We start from the raw sequence: 20,446 nt of genomic DNA on the forward strand, positions 1-20,446 counted from the left end.
TCCTACTAGGGCAACCTGCCTCAGTGCTAACAGTATAACTCTGGTTCATAGGCACATGATTACTGCATACAATAGCTGTCGGATCAACAGAGGCATTCAGGGCAGTTAGAGGGACATACATTAGGTTACTTACATTGTGTCTGCCAACGCCCCTAGGATAATGTACATTTGCTGCAACATTATGACAATTCAGCGACACAATGGTAGGGATTAACTGAGCTGGGCTTGGGTCATTGTCTCAATGCAGCCTTGAAATGCATGGACAGAGCCCAGGAGCCAATATGATTCGGATGGACTCCATAATTCCTGTAAAGCATCTTCTGTTTCCAGAAGGTGTCAAAGTTATCTATAAAAGTGATTCCAACAGAGCTACAGTAATCTTTTAGCCGGGTGTGTAATGCCAGTCGCCTGCTGAATCTTTCACACCTACGGCCCAACGATGGTACTGGACGTGAAATAATTGGCTGCTTTTAGGAATCTTTCAGTGCTAGAATCAGTTCTTTAGAATCCATTTTCAGAAGTTCCGAACTAGCTCTCCTAATGTAGTTTGACCCCACATGGACTATGACAGCGTCAGCTCTCGGCAGCTGTCATAGAACAGTCGGAAGCAGCCTTGTAATGTCCTGTACTCGTACTCCAGGATATCACAGAGTTTTTGTCCCAGGGAGGTCCGGCCGTTCTTTTGCCTCGAGTGGTTTCGCAAACCCCTCGAGGACCGAAGGGCGGTGGTACCCGATGGATCCGAGCCAGCTGTAGTATCCATCGTGGATGATGAATGGGCCGGAGTCTCAGACAGCCTCACGGTCTGATTAGGGTGGGAGCTCTGAGGATCTGAACCCGAGGTAGAAGCCACCAGAGAGGGAGACAGAACAGAGGATGAAGGCACAGGTACCTCCAGATCCGATCTCGAATCGGAAGCCCCCATGGAAGAAGGCGCTGGAGCCTCTGGATCCAGGGCGGCGAAGTTGTTTCTAGTCTGTGTCCGGTCCGGGCTTAACATCTCCAAGGAGGGCCCCGTTGCCAGAGGACGCTGTTTTCGATTTCCACGGCGAGTGACATATCTCCATGGCTGGTTGGTAGGATTGAGAACTGTTAACTTTTGACAACGGTTTTCATACACATACCTTGTCCATAATGTAGAAGCTTCTGGGATCTTCATTGAAGAGGTAATGGAGGAGGAAGATGGCTACAGTGACTGATTCCTATAAGGTTTTAGAGAAACCATTAATTAAAATTAACTGTAGATGATACATGTGATCATTATGAGATAAACCAATACCAATTGTACATACCTTTGTGTGCTTCCTTGTCAGTATACCTGCAGACACAGACACACAAATAAGTGAGCAATTCAGTCATCTGCGCCCAATGCAGCTAGCCTTTAACATATTCTCTTACCTCTTTGTTGATTGATATCCATTAAATTGTATCCTTTTTCTTTTTTAGAAAGAATTTTAAAAGGGATAAAGTGTCAACCCATCCATTTGCACGAATATGAAAAGATAAATGGTATCTTCATAAAACAATATACATTTAGATCATACAAGGGAGAAACCTTTACCTTGAATTGAGGAGATCTTTACAGATACCTTTAAAAAAAGGTAGGGGCATGGATCAAAAAAACAGTCAGTATCTGGTGTGACCACCATTTGCCTCATGCAGCGCAACACATCTCCTTCGCATAGAGTTGATCAGGCTGTCGATTGTGGTCTGTGGAATGTTGTCCCACTCCTCTTCAAAGTTGCTGTATAGTGGTGCAGCGGTCTAAGGCACTGCATCTCAGTGCTTGAGGTGTCACTGGTTCGATTCCAGGCTGTATCACAACCGGCCGTGATTGGGAGCCCAATAGGGCGGCGTACAATTGGCCCAGCGTCGTCCGGGTTTGGCCGGTGTAGGCCGTCATTGTAAATAAGAATTTGTTCTTCACTGACTTGACTAGTTAAAAACAAAATATTGGTGGGAACTGGAACACGCTGTAGTACACGTTGATCCAGAGCATCCGAGGGAAAAAACGAATAGGGAATGAGTGTAATGGTAAAGAAGGTGAGAGGTGTTTGAAATACAATTTTGTCATGGAGAACAGAGTACAGGGAAACGGTTAAACTGAAGTGAATGAGAGCAGAAGGTTTGCGGCACCTATCCAGGTACTGGTCAGTCTGGCACTCCCCCTTGTGGAGGTTAAGATAATGACACCCTAATCCACAGAGACGAGAACACAAGCCAAATAGAGAGTGAGATGGATGAACTGAACAGCTACAGATATTATTGAGGAGGGGGAAAATGTGGTTTTCTGTTCAGATGGATAAGTGTTTGATATTAATAAATAATAACAGTACCTGCCTGTGCAGAAGAAGGAGGAGGGGTTGTCATGGCAGGTTGACAGCGATCCAAAAAGTGCTCCCTCACCTACATAAAGTACACAAAAGACATACACACTAAACTTACTACAGACACAGACCAGATATGCACAGACTCGCTCATAAAACACCTTACTTCTTTCTTTCTATATAGACTTCCTGTATAGTAAGAAGCAGATGCTTTGAGCTTACCCAAAGTGATGACCTAGCTATAGTTAAAGTAACACTGTGCAGTGGTTGTCCCTTACCCTCTCCCCACACCAGGCTCTGTGCTCGGCTGTGGTTGACAGAGTACCAGCCTGTGTACACCGGGTCCACCAACCGGGTCTCCCAGTGTAGCCACCATGATGGAACCTTTCAGCACCCTGGACTCCCAATGAGAAGGCAGACCACTAAAAGAAAGAAAAAAAGATTCCAACACCCCCAACCTCTCACACAGCACAGGAAATGATGCCCCATCATTCATTTTCTTTTCATAACCCAGCCCTATTTATTGTTCTGATCATTATTTCTCCATGCTAACCCTGACACTATGCAGGCCAGTGAGTATATACAGGCTAGGAAAGCTAGCAATATTGACTATTGTTGCCTTTGATCAATGTGCAATAGCACTCTCTCTTCCTCTCACAGACGTGGGAAGTGTTAGTTCCTCCATTTCCTTTGTTAGTCTAATCTCTTTTGACCGAAACTGCTTTTGTTTTAATGATGAGTATTGTATTGAATAGCCTCAAAGTACCCATACAATAAAGGGATCTGCTGTACCTATATTGTGCAGGAAAAAGTCAGTTATAAATGATTTTGTCTTAGTTAAGAACAAATTGTCATCCAGTAGGCTTTGATACCATTTCCAATACCCCGTCCACGTGGAAATTCTGTAAGAGTTATGTGGAGGCCAATTAGATTGTGGTCCAATCGCATTCTGTGTCCTATCAACGCTTTTTTTTTTTTTTTACTTTTGGTGCAAGCGAAAATGACACAAGATGTTAGTCAAGATGGCTAGCTTGATAAAGCCTCCTCCATGTACAGTGCCTTCAGAAAGTATTCACACCCCTTGTGGTCCTCTGTAGCTCAGCTGGTAGAGCATGGCGCTTGTAACGCCCAGGTAATGGGTTCGATCCCCGGGACCACCCATATATAAAAATGTATGCACACATGACTGTAAGTTGCTTTGGTTAAAATAATCTGCTAAATGGCATATTATTATTATTGACTTTTTCCACATTTTGTTGTGTTACAAAGTGGGATTAAAACGGATTTAATTGCAATTTTTTTGTCAACGATCTACACAGAATACTCTGTGATGTCGAAGTGAAAGAAAAATTCTAACATCTGTAAAAAAAAATATGAAAAAAAAGGACAGGAAATGATGCCCCATCATTAATTTTCTTTTCATAACCCAGCCCTATTTATTGTTCTGGTCATTATTTATCCATGCTAACCCTGACACTATGCAGGCCAGTGAGTATATACAGGCTAGGAAAGCTAGCAATATTGACTACTGTTGCCTTTGATCAATGTGCAATAGCACTCTCTCTTCCTCTCACAGACGTGGGAAGTGTTAGTTCCTCCATTTCCTTTGTTAGTCTAATCTATTTTGACCGAAACTGCTTTTGTTTTAATGATGAGTATTGTATTGAATAGCCTCAACGTACCCATACAATAAAGGGATCTGCTGTACCTATATTGTGCAGGAAAAAGTCAGTTATAAATGATTTTGTCTTAGTTAAGAACAAATTGTCATCCAGTAGGCTTTGATACCATTTCCAATACCCCGTCCACGTGGAAATTCTGTAAGAGTTATGTGGAGGCCAATTAGATTGTGGTCCAATCGCATTCTGTGTCCTATCAACACTTTTTTTTTTTTTTTTACATTTGGTGCAAGCGAAAATGACACAAGATGTTAGTCAAGATGGCTAGCTTGATAAAGCCTCCTCCATGTACAGTGCCTTCAGAAAGTATTCACACCACTTGTGGTCCTCTGTAGCTCAGCTGGTAGAGCATGACACTTGTAACGCCAAGGTAGTGGGTTCGATCCCCGCGACCACCCATATATAAAAATGTATGTTGCTTTGGATAAAAGAGTCTGCTAAATGGCATATTATTATTATTGACTTTTTCAACATTTTGTTGTGTGACAAAGTGGGATTAAAACGGATTTAATTGCCATTTTTTTGTCAACGATCTACACAGAATACTCTGTGATGTCAAAGTGGAAGAAAAATTCTAACATCTGTAAAAAATGTATGAAAAAAAAACGCTAATATATCTTAGCACTGCTAAGGTACAAAATAGTGACGCCTCAAGCACTGAGATGCAGTGCCTTAGACCGCTGCACCACTCGGGAGCCCATGTCTGACTTGCTTAAACAAATGTGGTTTCTACTGACAATTGAGATGTACAAACTATGGCATAAGGGAACGATGAGCGGATAAGAGGTAATCCGTCACTTCGATTAAGACATTATTGAGTGAGCTAGGACGGACGTAGTCAATATAACTATTTGTTCAGCACTTTTGAAATGTACAGTGACAGAATTCAGAACATGGGCCGTTCTTACAGTGTTCTCCCTGTACACCAAGTCAGAACCGTAGGATAAATAAAGGGGGCATATAAGCAGACAATGAAAGCTTTTACAATATTCGATGATTACATTTCTCTAAAACAGGCTAAAGGCTACATGTTCACCACCAAGTCAGAACAGTAGGCTAAGTTATGAAGGGGAAAGGGACCAAATTATTAGGGTGAGACACATGGGCAGATTACTACACAACATACACTTAGTATTACTTTCTAAGCTACAGTATACATATCTCCCTGGCATATAACGTCATTTATGCAGCAGAATACAATACATTTTTGGACTCACCTTGTTGTGCTCACTTGAACAGTAAGGTGGCGCGGCGGTCCTTCCTGTGGGCAAATTCTGTCATTAAACTTTGTCATCAAAGTCTGGCATTCTCTGGATTGATGGTGCTTTCAAGACAACTGGGAACTCTGAAAAAAATAAGGTTGAATCATGATGTCAGTGTATTTCAGGTCGGAGCTCTGGAAAGAGGGCCGAGTTCCCGACCTGGAATTCCGAGTTGGATGACCGTTCAAAACGTATTTTCCCAGTCTGAGCTCATTTTTTTCCGAGTTCCCATTTGTCTTGAACTCAATGAAGTCTGAGATTTCTCAGTTCTGAGTTTCCAGTTGTTTTGAATGTGGCAGAAGTCATGCTGGATTGACAGCATGGCCAATGTGTTCAACCTTTTCTGGCCCATGGTATGTGAATGTTTATCCTTTTAAGCTTGGAAAAGAGACCCTTAAACCCAGATTTGGACCATACATCCACTCCACTGAATAGCAGGCGAGTGATTGCTTTGCTATGCTTGCAATTAGCCACTGATTCCTTCAAAACCACTCATTGTTGAATTTGCGAATTCCAACTTGTTGTGTAATGTTTATGTCCAATGGCCAATGAGCACCGATATGTTTTATCTATAATTTCTCTTCATATGACAAGAGAAATTTTCATATTTGCCATTAGATTGTCGACTTGATTCATAATGATTCATGATGATGACTGCTTGTCTAGCTTGCTAGCTAAGATTTTGAAAGTATGATGTTGACATGATCAGTCCTATCAAAGCTACGGCCAATGACCTTGAGCCTTCTTGGATGGGCACTTCTAATGTAAATCTATAGCAGCACCCAAGGGGCTTGAATTTTCAAGCTCTCCCCATAGATTTTTTGCGGTGACGTAGTGTCCCTATGATTGACAGAACACTGAGCCAATCATGGCGCAACTAGAGAACATTACCAACCCATACGCTCCGTATTTTCCGCTGGCTGCCCCACCACCACAGAAAGCGCTGAGCTATGCTGAAACACCTGCATTTTGGAGCTGCCTTACTCAAGAAAGCAAAAAAGAGACCATGTTTGTATGTGGCTTTATTAACTCAGTTATTATTATTCATACATTGTTTGCAAACTAATATGTGACACATATTAATGCCAAATTAACATGCATGCCAAAATAACATGCAAAACAGTCAAAAAACAACAACAAAAAAGCTACAAAAAAATTGCTAAACTGGCTCTGCCCCACCTGCCCCGAATGACAGGTCGCCACTGGAACTAATGGATATACTGTATGGAGGCTAAACTGTATTGAGATCTATGTTAGTGTATTTCTATGTTTGGCCGGATGTGATTCATACTTAGGTAGCCTGGTTGCCTACCTTAGTTGTGGGATCTTGTTCCTGTTAGGCTGGTATGTGTATAGCCCTTTGGACTTCACGTTATGTTGTTTCTTGTTTTGTTGATTGTTTATTTAGTTAATAAACATGTACGCTTTTCGCGCTGCACCTTGGTCCGACCCGTCTCTCAACGAACGTGACACTGTACCCCACACATATAATTATCTGTAAAGTACCTCAGTCTAGCAGTTCATTTCAAACACAGATTCAACCACAAAGACCAGGGTGGTTTTCCAAAGCCTTGCGAGACAGAATGCGATCGGACCACCATCTAATTGGCCTCCACATAACTCTTACAGAATTTCCACGTTGACGGGATATTGGAGATTTAATCAAAGCCTACTGGATGACAATTTGTTCTTAACTAAGACAAAATAATTTCGAACGTACTTTTTCCTGTGCAATATACAGTACCAGTCAAAGGTTTGGACACACCTACTCATTCCAGGGTTTTTCTTTATTTTTACTATTTTCTACATTGTAGAATAATAGTGAAGACATCAAAACTATGAAATAACACATATGGAATCATGTAGTAACCAAAAAAGTGTTAAACAAATCAAAATATATATATACTCAAATAGCCACTCTTTTGCCTTGATGACAGCTTTACTACAAAATATGTTTTGTTTACTACATGATTCCATATGTGTTATTTCATAGTTTTGATGTCTTCACTATTATTATACAATGTAAAAATAAAGAAGAACCCTTGAATGAGTAGGTGTATCCAAACTTTTGACAGCTACTGTACATTATTCAATCATTGCACCCACACTGCTCGCGAGGGTCTGCGTTGCCAGGCGCTAAATTGGAACTTCGTTCTATTTGTGACGCTTGACGCGCTGCAAGTCCTGCCTCTCCCATCTCCTCATTGGTTTTTAGGAGCATATATTGAAAGATGAACTGAGGTCCACACTCCAGTCCAGTTGGTAGTGGTAATGCACCTTCAAGTTGGTTGCCAACCGCCATATAAAGTCGAAAGAAGAAGAAGCCTGGAGGAGAGATTACTAGAAAGCGAACTCTGTTTACCCTTGTATATGTTGATTAACTGTCGGAGTAGAGGACCTTCTGCTTTCAGGTAAAATAACAACCCAATGTTTATATCCCAGGACAAATTAGCTAGCAACAGCAAGCTAGCTAACTAAATTGCCATAAATGTTTAATGCTTTTCGACCTGTCCCCAAATTAATATAGTTGGTTCAGAGTTCGTTTTGATATTTCAACCTGCATGTCCTGATCAAGTCTGGTGTGGGTGGACAAAATCAACATGCGCGTGCGGTCTAGTCATATTGGACTGAAGAGTACAGAAGGAGCCTACAATAGGGAAAAACGACAACTTTCGTTCAGAAATGGGGTGAAATCCTCAAATGTTCTTTAGATTTAATGCTACTAATCGTTCAACATGTGTCGAAGGAAGTAAAAGAGGTTGAAGTTAATGTCAGTGAACATGAGGTTATAATGAAAGAGATTCTAGGCCCAGACTTCACAGCCATAGACGACTCAATCAACCAGTCCATTGGGAAATAAAGAGACTTCCTACAAGCAACAAAGATCAAGAAATATCAGTGAGACACAGAGGACTACCAGCTCAACCAGGTCTACGCATGGGAAGGCCCAAGGACGGGAGCACGAGAGGCCGAGGTATGGACGCACCACTGACCTGGGGACGCAGATACACAGAAGCTGGGGGACACGAAAACGCAGACACAGAGGCATCCACTGAGAGCGAATTCCCTACAGACAGCGACTCCAGCTACCATCGCACACAGACAGTTATTTTTTTGCCCAAAGCAATACAACAAGGCTCCACGAAAGAAAATAAACGATGTAGGAGAGCGGTCAAAGAGGGGACCATGAACACAGGCCGTGGACACCGGAGCTACAGCAGGACGCCGTAATTAACCTCTCCAAAAAAGAGCTCACTGACGCACAAGTCTCAGTCTTATCTAAGGGCCTCTCTTTTGTACCTACATGTACAGACAAACCATTTGATATGAAAGTAGATCTGTTAATTTTTCGCAAGATTAAACTTAAACACGTCTTTTCCCAAAACACTGTTTCTGGCCTAGAAACCCAACAAAGAACTGTTACCCATTTTATGCCCAAAAGCAAATTATGTCCTATGGTTAACAACTCCTCGATTAATACCTATTGTAGGTTAGTCGAACAAAAAGCCATGTCTGTATATATACGAGAAAAACCAACCATATTCAGAAGAACCTCACCAGGACAGAAGAACAGGCACTCAATGAGCTAATGAAAGACTAATCGTTGGTTATCAAACCTGCAGACAAGGGGGGTGCTGTGGTCGTGTTAGACTACGAAAAATACAAAGAAGAGATTGAAACGACTCAGTAACGAACGTTTCTATAGAAAACTGAGTGTTGATCCCCACAGGTCTTCCAAAGGGACATTAGCTCAAATCTGGAGCAAGCCCTATTAAACAACCTTATCTCAAAACCTGAATATGAATACCTTTGCTGCAAATGTGCCATACGTCCATGCCTGTATATTTTGCCTACATTACACAACCCTAAAACACAACAAGGCAATTGTCCAGGCAGACCAGTGGTTGCAGGAATAGGCTCAATGCTAGAGCCGTTGTCAAACTTTATAGGCTATTTTATTAAATCTCATGTGCAAGCATTGCCATCATATGTGAAAGACTCTATAGACTTCATAAATAAGATCTCACCAATAACGGGATAAATAGAAGACAATTTTGGTCACATTAGATGTCAAGAGTCTATATACCAACATTCCCCACACGAGGGGGCTGGCAGCCCTAGCTCACTATTTGAAAGACAGATACTAACAAATACCCACCAACAAACTTTATTCTAAAGCTGGCTGAATATGTTTTGACATAACTATTTCAGGTTTGATGATGAATACTACCACCAAATGAATGGAACATCGATGTGCTCCACATTCGCTCCAAGCTATGCTAACCTTTATGTGGGTAATTTTGAAGAACGTTTTGTCGATGTGCCCTTGAGCAAGGCACTTAACCCTAATTGCTCATGTAAGTCGCTCTGGATAAGAGCGTCTGCTAAATGACTAAAATGTAAATGTTAACAATTAAAATCCATTATAGAATAAAATCCTGAAGTGGTATCGATATATTAACTACATTTTTTGCATATGGGGAGGAACGGGAGAACAGCTGCCAGACTTTAGGCATTACTCAATGACATTGACCCAAATCTCAAATGCACTATTGAATGTGACACTAAACGTGTTCACTACCTCGATATGTGGATTGAGAAATCGAATGGAATCCTGTTTACAACTCTGTACAGAAAAAAAACCCGGACAGAAATACACTATTACAGGGGGACAGCTTCCACCCTGAGCCATTAAAAAGAGGCCTTCCAAGAAGCCAGTTTTTCAGACTGCGCCGTATATGCCACTCCACAGACGACTATCTACAAAAAGCAGCGGAGATGCGCAATAGGTTTCTAAAATGAGGCTACTCTCCACAATGTGTGGATGAAGCTCTTAATTTGGCATTAAGGAAAACAAGAAATGAACTAATACACAAAATACCCACTAGAGCTAAAGAATACTGAAATGTTCACCACCACGTATACTTTGAACTCGCGCAAAGTGGGAGATGCTGTCAATAAACAGAATGTATTATCATCGGACCCAGCTTTGTCACCACATTGTTTATAGGAGAGGTCGCAATTTACGCGACAAATTGGTCCATGCCAACAGCCAGCCAACAAAACAAAATGAGCCAGGCTCTTTTAGTCCCTCTTCCGAATGGTAGCTATAATTGCAGAGGTTGCGCACAGTGCAACATTATGAAGTGTGTATATTTCTGCCACCCATATACAGGAAAACGGTTCCAAATAAATGACATTATTACGTGCTCCACCACCCATGTTATCTACATGATTACATGTCCATGTGGGCTGTGTTATGTAAATACAACCTCTCGTTCTCTCAAACAGAGAATTAGTGAACATACAAATTCAATCAGGAGAAACGACAGGGATTATCAGTCGCAGTACATTTTAATGACCAACAACTTGACGTTTCTACTTTTTAGATTTTGTGGCATAGAGGAAGTCAAGATATCAGACAGGGGAGGTGATATAAATATTACTCTGAACAAAAGAGAATGTTTAGGGATTTTCACCCTCCAGACATTATTCCCAAAAGGTCTTTGTAGTGTCTTAGCTCTTATTACTAATTTATATAATAAGAAAGACTCCGAATACAAGGAAGTGAACTGGAGCGTCACATTTACTAAAGCGAGTTAGTACAATAATTACTAAAGCGAGTTAGTACAAGAATAACATAGAGCAACACTGCGCATGACCAAGGGCGCACCGTTCTTAAAGGGGACATCAGTAATTAACAGAACATAACGTTCCTCGTTCCTTCTCTTATACAATCAGTTACTTTTACCAAACCACAACCGAAACATTTCCAGAACCTGTTGTAGTTATTTTGCATCTTTGATTTGAACAGTCTTAGTTATTTTTTTTGTTTTTTGTTTGTTTATAAGTTCAGTCTGTCTGGTGGATGGTGCCTTTGTTCAGGCTAGCCTTGGAATGTCTGGAGGCTCCTGCACATCCTCAGTGTGTGCTTGCTCCATAATAGTTTCTGCTATCGCAGCACCTTCATCCACACGTTCCCATCTTTCAGCCTGGGGTCTCTGTATTGCCCCACCATCCTCTACAGTTCCCTGTGTGTCACTCCCAGGAGCTCTCTGTGCCTGTGCTCTCACGATTAGTGTGCTGTTTTCCGTAGAATGCATTTGGTTAATGTGACGCCGCCACATTATGTCTGGGCTCACTTGAACCTGGTAAGTTCTGGGTCCCGTTTGTGCGTGTACGGTCCCGCTTGTCCATTTCCCTCCCCTTCTGTAGTCTCGCACCATTACTTCCTGTCCTGTTCGGAGATGGCGCTCCCGGCCGCCGGAGAGCATCTTGGCTTGTTTGTTTAGTACTTAATTACGCCTGTTTGGCTTCATGATGTCCAGCTGTGTGCGGAAAGGCCGCTTGAACATCAGTGCTGCTGGGCTTTCATTTGTTGTGGCATGTGGGGTGTTTCAGTAGGAACCCAGGAACTTGGCCAGTTTTGTTTGCAAATTCCCTTCGTCTCGTTTTGCTGCACGGAGTCCTTGCTTTAGGGTTTGCACAAAGCGTTCTGCCAGCCCATTGGTGGCAGGGTGGTACGGAGCTGAGGTTGAGTGTTTGATTCCGTTTACTGACATGAATCTGGTAAACTCGTCACTTACGAAAACTTGCGCGTTGTCGCTTACCAGATGCAGAGGCAATCCGAAGCGTGCAAACGTTGTTCTGAGACACTATTGTCTGAGCTGAGGTGGAGGAGTCAGTGCAAAACACCTCTGGCCATTTGGAATGGACATCAACTATAACCAGAAACATGTGCTTTTCAAAGGGGCCAGGGTATGGCTCTCTGGGCCATTCCCATGGGTGGACTGGGGCAGGAGCAGGCATGTGAAGTGTTTCCAAACATCCGCCATGTTTTCTATCTGTTGATCCAGACCGGCCACCAGAAGTGGCTCCTCGCGAGCAGCTTCATTTTGACAATTCCAACATGCCCTTTATGTAGTTGCTGCAAAACCTGATGTTGGCATTTCTGAGGTATCATGACTCTCATTCCCCACATCAAACATCCTTGGTATGTTGTAATTTCGTTTCTCTGCTGGAAATTCGTTGTCAGCTCCTTTCTGCCTGTAGCTGGCCATTCTGACATGGTGTAGGTGTATACTTTTTACAATGTCACATCTTTCATTGTCTCCCCGTTTGATAACTGTGCTTGTGACAGGTAGTGCCTCGAGCTGAGAGGTATAGAAAATGTCCACTGCGTCCGCACTCCCTTTGTCTTCCTCTTGTACAGGGCAGTCTGGGTAATCCATCTGCATTTGTGTGGAGGGACGACGACTTAAACTCAATGTCGTACATATGACCGGCAAGGAACAAGGTGTATCGCTGTAACCTGGCCGCTGTCATTGCCGGAATGCCTTTCTTTGGACTGAAAATGGGAAGCAATCGCTGGTGATTAATAACCAGTGTGAAATGCTTGCCATATACAGTTGAAGTCGGAAGTTTACATACACTTAGGTTGGAGTCATTAAAACTCGTTTTTCAATCACTCCACAAATTTCTTGTTAACAAACTATAGTTTTGGCAAGTCGGTTAGGACATCTACTTTGTGCATGACACAAGTAATTTTTCCAACAAATGTTTACAGACAGATTATTTCACTTATAATTCACTGCATCACAATTCCAGTGGGTCAGAAGTTTACATACACTAAGTTGACTGTGCCTTTTAAACAGCTTGGAAAATTCCAGAAAATGATTTCATGGCTTTAGAAGCTTCTGATAGGCTAATTGACATCATTTGAGTCAATTGGAGGTGTACCTGTGGATGTCTTTCAAGGCCTACCTTCAAACAGTGCCTCTTTGCTTGACATCATGGGAAAATCAAAAGAAATCAGCCAAGACTTCAGAAAAATAATTGTAGACCTCCACAAGTCTGGTTCATCCTTGGGAGCAATTTCCAAATGCCTGAAGGTACCACGTTCATCTGTACAAACAATAGTACACAAGTATAAACACCATGGGACCACGCAGCCGTCATACCAGCTCAGGAAGGAGACGCGTTATGTCTCCTAGAGATGTACATACTTTTGTGCGAAAAGTGCAAATCAATCCCAGAACAACAGCAAAGGACCTTGTGAAGATGCTGGAGGAAACAGGTACAAAAGTATCTATATCCACAGTAAAACGAGTCCTATATCAACATAACCTGAAAGGCCGCTCAGCAAGGAAGAAGCCACTGCTCCAAAACCGCCATAAAAAAGCCAGACTACGGTTTGCAACTGCACATGGGGACAAAGATCATACTTTTTTGAGAATTGTCCTCTGGTCTGATTAAACAAAAATATAACTGTTTGGCCATAATGAACATCGTTATGTTTGGAGGAAAAAGGGGGGTTGCTTGCAAGCTGAAGAACACCATCCCAACCGTGAAGCACAGGGGTGGCAGCATCATGCTGTGGGGGTGCTTTGCTGCAGGAGGGACTGGTGCTCTTCACAAAATAGATGGCATCATGAGGAAGGAAAATTATGTGGATATATTGAAGCAACATCTCAGTTACACCAGCTCTGTCAGGAGGAATGGGCCAAAATTCACCCAACTTATTGTGGGAAGCTTGTGGAAGGCTACCCAAAGCGTTTGACCCAAGTTAAACAATTTATAGGCAATGCTACCAAATACTAATTGAGTGTATGTAAACTTCTGACCCACTGGGAATGTGATGAAAGAAATAAAAGCTGAAATAAATCATTCTCTCTAGTATTATTCTGACATTTCACATTGTTAAAGTAAAGTGGTGATCCTAACTTACCTAAGACAGGGAATTTTTACTAGGATTAAATCTCAGGAATTGTGAAAAACTGAGTTTAAATGTATTTGGCTAAGGTGTATGTAAACTTCCGACTTCAACTGTAGGTATGCATGGAATTTCTTGACGCCCCACACTAGCGCCAATGCTTCTTTGTCGATTTGTGAGTAGTTCTTCTCTGCATCATTCAATATTTGTGACGCAAAGGCCACTGGCCTCTCTGACCCATCTTTCAGTGTGTGTGAAAGGACGGCCCCTAAGCCATAAGGGGACGCATCACAAGCCAACTTCACTGGCAGTTTGGGGTCAGAATGCATCAGGACCTGCTCAGATGTGATGAGATGTTTTGCCTCAAGAAACGCATTTTCACACTGTGCTGTCTACTGCCATGTCCTATTCTTTTCCAGGAGCTGATTGAGAGGCTGGAGTACTGCTGAAAGGTTTGGGAGGAATCTTCTGTAGTAATTGATCAGTCCAGTGAAAGATCTCACTTCTGTCACATTTTGCGGTCGTGGTGTCTGTACAACTGCATCGATTTTGTCCTGTGTTTTGTGCAATCCATTTCGGTCGATTTCATGTACACAGAAGACAATCTTGTCTCTGAAGAACTCACACTTCTGTACGTTTGCCCTGTAGTCTATACTCTTTCCGTCTTCTCAGGACCTCTTTCAGGTTAGCCAGGTGCTCTTTGTCTGTGCGTCCTGTTGTGATCATGTCATCCAGGATACACTGGGTTCCTGGGATTCCTTGCAAACTCTGGTCAATAGTTAGTTGCCAAATGGCTGTGGCTGAAGCAATGCCAAAAACCAAGCAGTTATACCTGTATAGACCTTTGTGTGTGTGTGTTTGTTTGTTTGTTTTGAGCTCTCTTCAACTGGTAGCTGCAGTTAAGCCTGTTTCAGGTCAATTTTACTGAAGTGTTTCCCACCAGCTAGTGCAACAAAGATGTCATCCAGACGTGGCAGGGAGTATTGGTCCACATGCAACATTGAATTCACAGTTACCTTGAAGTCCCCACACATTCTAACAGACCCGTCTTTCTTTACAATAGAACAATGGGTGTGGCCCATTCGCTTCTGTCCACTTTCGTCAGGATCCCTGTATCCTGCAAGCGATCGATTTCCGCTTCCAACTTTGGTCTCAGGGAGTATGGAACAGATCTGGCTTTATTTCATAGTTTTGATGTCTTCACTATTATTATACAATGTAAAAATAAAGAAGAACCCTTGAATGAGTAGGTGTATCCAAACTTTTGACAGCTACTGTACATTATTCAATCATTGCACCCACACTGCTCGCGAGGGTCTGCGTTGCCAGGCGCTAAATTGGAACTTCGTTCTATTTGTGACGCTTGACGCGCTGCAAGTCCTGCCTCTCCCATCTCCTCATTGGTTTTTAGGAGCATATATTGAAAGATGAACTGAGGTCCACACTCCAGTCCAGTTGGTAGTGGTAATGCACCTTCAAGTTGGTTGCCAACCGCCATATAAAGTCGAAAGAAGAAGAAGCCTGGAGGAGAGATTACTAGAAACGAACTCTGTTTACCCTTGTATATGTTGATTAACTGTCGGAGTAGAGGACCTTCTGCTTTCAGGTAAAATAACAACCCAATGTTTATATCCCAGGACAAATTAGCTAGCAACAGCAAGCTAGCTAACTAAATTGCCATAAATGTTTAATGCTTTTCGACCTGTCCCCAAATTAATATAGTTGGTTCAGAGTTCGTTTTGATATTTCAACCTGCATGTCCTGATCAAGTCTGGTGTGGGTGGACAAAATCAACATGCGCGTGCGGTCTAGTCATATTGGACTGAAGAGTACAGAAGGAGCCTACAATAGGGAAAAACGACAACTTTCGTTCAGAAATGGGGTGAAATCCTCAAATGTTCTTTAGATTTAATGCTACTAATCGTTCAACATGTGTCGAAGGAAGTAAAAGAGGTTGAAGTTAATGTCAGTGAACATGAGGTTATAATGAAAGAGATTCTAGGCCCAGACTTCACAGCCATAGACGACTCAATCAACCAGTCCATTGGGAAATAAAGAGACTTCCTACAAGCAACAAAGATCAAGAAATATCAGTGAGACACAGAGGACTACCAGCTCAACCAGGTCTACGCATGGGAAGGCCCAAGGACGGGAGCACGAGAGGCCGAGGTATGGACGCACCACTGACCTGGGGACGCAGATACACAGAAGCTGGGGGACACGAAAACGCAGACACAGAGGCATCCACTGAGAGCGAATTCCCTACAGACAGCGACTCCAGCTACCATCGCACACAGACAGTTATTTTTTTGCCCAAAGCAATACAACAAGGCTCCACGAAAGAAAATAAACGATGTAGGAGAGCGGTCAAAGAGGGGACCATGAACACAGGCCGTGGACACCGGAGCTACAGCAGGACGCCGTAATTAACCTCTCCAAAAAAGAGCTCACTGACGCACAAGTCTCAGTCTTATCTAAGGGCCTCTCTTTTGTACCTACATGTACAGACAAACCATTTGATATGAAAGTAGATCTGTTAATTTTTCGCAAGATTAAACTTAAACACGTCTTTTCCCAAAACACTGTTTCTGGCCTAGAAACCCAACAAAGAACTGTTACCCATTTTATGCCCAAAAGCAAATTATGTCCTATGGTTAACAACTCCTCGATTAATACCTATTGTAGGTTAGTCGAACAAAAAGCCATGTCTGTATATATACGAGAAAAACCAACCATATTCAGAAGAACCTCACCAGGACAGAAGAACAGGCACTCAATGAGCTAATGAAAGACTAATCGTTGGTTATCAAACCTGCAGACAAGGGGGGTGCTGTGGTCGTGTTAGACTACGAAAAATACAAAGAAGAGATTGAAACGACTCAGTAACGAACGTTTCTATAGAAAACTGAGTGTTGATCCCCACAGGTCTTCCAAAGGGACATTAGCTCAAATCTGGAGCAAGCCCTATTAAACAACCTTATCTCAAAACCTGAATATGAATACCTTTGCTGCAAATGTGCCATACGTCCATGCCTGTATATTTTGCCTACATTACACAACCCTAAAACACAACAAGGCAATTGTCCAGGCAGACCAGTGGTTGCAGGAATAGGCTCAATGCTAGAGCCGTTGTCAAACTTTATAGGCTATTTTATTAAATCTCATGTGCAAGCATTGCCATCATATGTGAAAGACTCTATAGACTTCATAAATAAGATCTCACCAATAACGGGATAAATAGAAGACAATTTTGGTCACATTAGATGTCAAGAGTCTATATACCAACATTCCCCACACGAGGGGGCTGGCAGCCCTAGCTCACTATTTGAAAGACAGATACTAACAAATACCCACCAACAAACTTTATTCTAAAGCTGGCTGAATATGTTTTGACATAACTATTTCAGGTTTGATGATGAATACTACCACCAAATGAATGGAACATCGATGTGCTCCACATTCGCTCCAAGCTATGCTAACCTTTATGTGGGTAATTTTGAAGAACGTTTTGTCGATGTGCCCTTGAGCAAGGCACTTAACCCTAATTGCTCATGTAAGTCGCTCTGGATAAGAGCGTCTGCTAAATGACTAAAATGTAAATGTTAACAATTAAAATCCATTATAGAATAAAATCCTGAAGTGGTATCGATATATTAACTACATTTTTTGCATATGGGGAGGAACGGGAGAACAGCTGCCAGACTTTAGGCATTACTCAATGACATTGACCCAAATCTCAAATGCACTATTGAATGTGACACTAAACGTGTTCACTACCTCGATATGTGGATTGAGAAATCGAATGGAATCCTGTTTACAACTCTGTACAGAAAAAAAACCCGGACAGAAATACACTATTACAGGGGGACAGCTTCCACCCTGAGCCATTAAAAAGAGGCCTTCCAAGAAGCCAGTTTTTCAGACTGCGCCGTATATGCCACTCCACAGACGACTATCTACAAAAAGCAGCGGAGATGCGCAATAGGTTTCTAAAATGAGGCTACTCTCCACAATGTGTGGATGAAGCTCTTAATTTGGCATTAAGGAAAACAAGAAATGAACTAATACACAAAATACCCACTAGAGCTAAAGAATACTGAAATGTTCACCACCACGTATACTTTGAACTCGCGCAAAGTGGGAGATGCTGTCAATAAACAGAATGTATTATCATCGGACCCAGCTTTGTCACCACATTGTTTATAGGAGAGGTCGCAATTTACGCGACAAATTGGTCCATGCCAACAGCCAGCCAACAAAACAAAATGAGCCAGGCTCTTTTAGTCCCTCTTCCGAATGGTAGCTATAATTGCAGAGGTTGCGCACAGTGCAACATTATGAAGTGTGTATATTTCTGCCACCCATATACAGGAAAACGGTTCCAAATAAATGACATTATTACGTGCTCCACCACCCATGTTATCTACATGATTACATGTCCATGTGGGCTGTGTTATGTAAATACAACCTCTCGTTCTCTCAAACAGAGAATTAGTGAACATACAAATTCAATCAGGAGAAACGACAGGGATTATCAGTCGCAGTACATTTTAATGACCAACAACTTGACGTTTCTACTTTTTAGATTTTGTGGCATAGAGGAAGTCAAGATATCAGACAGGGGAGGTGATATAAATATTACTCTGAACAAAAGAGAATGTTTAGGGATTTTCACCCTCCAGACATTATTCCCAAAAGGTCTTTGTAGTGTCTTAGCTCTTATTACTAATTTATATAATAAGAAAGACTCCGAATACAAGGAAGTGAACTGGAGCGTCACATTTACTAAAGCGAGTTAGTACAATAATTACTAAAGCGAGTTAGTACAAGAATAACATAGAGCAACACTGCGCATGACCAAGGGCGCACCGTTCTTAAAGGGGACATCAGTAATTAACAGAACATAACGTTCCTCGTTCCTTCTCTTATACAATCAGTTACTTTTACCAAACCACAACCGAAACATTTCCCAGAACCTGTTGTAGTTATTTTGCATCTTTGATTTGAACAGTCTTAGTTATTTTTTTTGTTTTTTGTTTGTTTATAAGTTCAGTCTGTCTGGTGGATGGTGCCTTTGTTCAGGCTAGCCTTGGAATGTCTGGAGGCTCCTGCACATCCTCAGTGTGTGCTTGCTCCATAATAGTTTCTGCTATCGCAGCACCTTCATCCACACGTTCCCATCTTTCAGCCTGGGGTCTCTGTATTGCCCCACCATCCTCTACAGTTCCCTGTGTGTCACTCCCAGGAGCTCTCTGTGCCTGTGCTCTCACGATTAGTGTGCTGTTTTCCGTAGAATGCATTTGGTTAATGTGACGCCGCCACATTATGTCTGGGCTCACTTGAACCTGGTAAGTTCTGGGTCCCGTTTGTGCGTGTACGGTCCCGCTTGTCCATTTCCCTCCCCTTCTGTAGTCTCGCACCATTACTTCCTGTCCTGTTCGGAGATGGCGCTCCCGGCCGCCGGAGAGCATCTTGGCTTGTTTGTTTAGTACTTAATTACGCCTGTTTGGCTTCATGATGTCCAGCTGTGTGCGGAAAGGCCGCTTGAACATCAGTGCTGCTGGGCTTTCATTTGTTGTGGCATGTGGGGTGTTTCAGTAGGAACCCAGGAACTTGGCCAGTTTTGTTTGCAAATTCCCTTCGTCTCGTTTTGCTGCACGGAGTCCTTGCTTTAGGGTTTGCACAAAGCGTTCTGCCAGCCCATTGGTGGCAGGGTGGTACGGAGCTGAGGTTGAGTGTTTGATTCCGTTTACTGACATGAATCTGGTAAACTCGTCACTTACGAAAACTTGCGCGTTGTCGCTTACCAGATGCAGAGGCAATCCGAAGCGTGCAAACGTTGTTCTGAGACACTATTGTCTGAGCTGAGGTGGAGGAGTCAGTGCAAAACACCTCTGGCCATTTGGAATGGACATCAACTATAACCAGAAACATGTGCTTTTCAAAGGGGCCAGGGTATGGCTCTCTGGGCCATTCCCATGGGTGGACTGGGGCAGGAGCAGGCATGTGAAGTGTTTCCAAACATCCGCCATGTTTTCTATCTGTTGATCCAGACCGGGCCACCAGAAGTGGCTCCTCGCGAGCAGCTTCATTTTGACAATTCCAACATGCCCTTTATGTAGTTGCTGCAAAACCTGATGTTGGCATTTCTGAGGTATCATGACTCTCATTCCCCACATCAAACATCCTTGGTATGTTGTAATTTCGTTTCTCTGCTGGAAATTCGTTGTCAGCTCCTTTCTGCCTGTAGCTGGCCATTCTGACATGGTGTAGGTGTATACTTTTTACAATGTCACATCTTTCATTGTCTCCCGTTTGATAACTGTGCTTGTGACAGGTAGTGCCTCGAGCTGAGAGGTATAGAAAATGTCCACTGCGTCCGCACTCCTTTGTCTTCCTCTTGTACAGGGCAGTCTGGGTAATCCATCTGCATTTGTGTGGAGGGACGACGACTTAAACTCAATG

General features: G+C 42.6%; 1 long non-coding RNA gene across 2 annotated transcripts in view; it reads right to left on the reverse strand.

Moving 5' to 3' along the window:
* The window catches only part of LOC121542467, a 29,552-nt gene that overhangs the window by 2,014 nt on the left and 7,092 nt on the right, over nucleotides 1–20,446 (reverse strand). The window contains exons 2-6 of one of the 2 annotated variants that reach the window (XR_006657545.1): nucleotides 5,224–5,267; nucleotides 2,606–2,749; nucleotides 2,337–2,406; nucleotides 1,293–1,318; nucleotides 1,125–1,202 (exon numbers count right to left, since the gene is read on the reverse strand). This is a non-coding gene — a long non-coding RNA (uncharacterized LOC121542467). Of the gene's footprint in view, nucleotides 1–1,124; nucleotides 1,203–1,292; nucleotides 1,556–2,336; nucleotides 2,407–2,605; nucleotides 2,750–5,223; nucleotides 5,268–20,446 lie in introns of those variants that run through there. The other variant, XR_005995910.2, reaches the window with a different exon arrangement.

Source organism: Coregonus clupeaformis, chromosome 28 (genome assembly GCF_020615455.1).
Source record: "Coregonus clupeaformis isolate EN_2021a chromosome 28, ASM2061545v1, whole genome shotgun sequence".
Taxonomy (NCBI): Eukaryota; Metazoa; Chordata; class Actinopteri; order Salmoniformes; family Salmonidae; genus Coregonus; species Coregonus clupeaformis.